The sequence below is a fragment of the Sapajus apella genome, unplaced genomic scaffold (genome assembly GCF_009761245.1).
Source record: "Sapajus apella isolate SASKATOON/1434 unplaced genomic scaffold, GSC_monkey_1.0 scaffold7455, whole genome shotgun sequence".
Classification (NCBI taxonomy): domain Eukaryota; kingdom Metazoa; phylum Chordata; class Mammalia; order Primates; family Cebidae; genus Sapajus; species Sapajus apella.
Window position 1 is genome coordinate 1,885 of NW_022444379.1, and position 1,364 is coordinate 3,248.

The 1,364-nt window shown below is 46.8% G+C and overlaps 1 pseudogene; it reads left to right on the plus strand.

Moving 5' to 3' along the window:
• Nucleotides 1–327: 327 nt before the first annotated feature.
• LOC116548150 lies at nucleotides 328–1,058 on the plus strand (annotated as a pseudogene).
• Nucleotides 1,059–1,364: the final 306 nt, after the last annotated feature.

The window sequence follows — 1,364 nt, forward strand, 5'->3', positions numbered from 1 at the left end:
AACACTAGCTCATTTTCTCCACCACTTCCGCCTATTTCCTAATGGATTCAAGTGCTTTCATATTGAATTTCTGCTGACCTTGAATTAAACTAAACCATATACTATTTTGGGTCACAGATAAATCAGGGGGAAAGTAGAGCTCACAGTCTGTGATGATTCTCTGGCTGCCTAATCACATATACAATGTCAATGGGAATAGCACTCTAGAGATAAAGCTGCTTTAGTTCACCTGCACCCTGTGCCTTCCACCGTGACCCAGGCAGGAGATATTTTACTGAATTGGTATGGCTTCCTATTCTGGATAAGAATAACAAATTAGGCTCTTTTCCGGTTAGCGCGGCAGAAGTCATGAGCAGCAAAGTCTCTCGGGACACCCTGCACGAGGCGGTGCGGGAAGTCCTGCACGGGAACCAGCTCAAGCGCCGCAATTTCCTGGAGACCGTGGAGTTGCAGATCAGTTTAAATAACTATGACCCCCAGAAGGGCAAGCGCTTCGCGGGCACCGTCAGGCTTAAGTCCACTCATCGCCCCAAGTTCTCCGTGTGTGTCCTGGGAGACCAGTAGCACTGTGACGAGGCCAAGGCCATGGATATCCCCCACATGGACATCGAGGCACTGAAAAAACTCAACAAGAATAAAAAACTGGTCAATAAGCTGGCCAAGAAGTATGATGCATTTTTGGCTCAGAGTCTCTGATCAAGCAGATTCCACGAATCCTCGGCCCAGGCCTAAATAAGGCGGGAAAGTTACCCTCCCTGCTCACACACAATGAAAACATGGTGGCCAAAGTGGATGAGGTGAAGTCCACGATCAAGTTTCAAATGAAGAAGGTTGTATGTCTGGCTGTGGCTATTGGTCACGTGAAGATGACAGACGATGAGCTTGTGTATATTCACCTGGCTGTCCATTTCTTGGTGTCATTGCTCAAGAAAAACTGGCAGAATGACCGGGCCTTATGTATCAAGAGCACCATGGGCAAGCCCCAGTGCCTATATTAAGGCACATTTGAATAAATTCTATTACCAGTCAAAAAAAAAAAAAAAAAGAGAGAATAACAAGTTAGGAAGCCCTCTATGATTAAATCATCCCAGGGCTCCATACAGTGAGCCTTATTATTTTTTTTTTTTGAGACGGAGTTTTGTTCTTGTTGCCCAGGCTAGCATGCAATGGCACAATCTTGGCTCACTGCAACCTCAGCCTCCTAGGTTCAAGCGATTCTCCTGCGTCAGCCTCTCGAGTAGCTGGGATTACAGGTGCCTGCCACCATGCGCAGCTAATTTTTGTATTTTTAGTAGAGATGGGGTTTCTCCATGTTGACCAGGCTGGTTCTGAACTCCTGACCTCAGGTGATCTGCCCGTCTTGG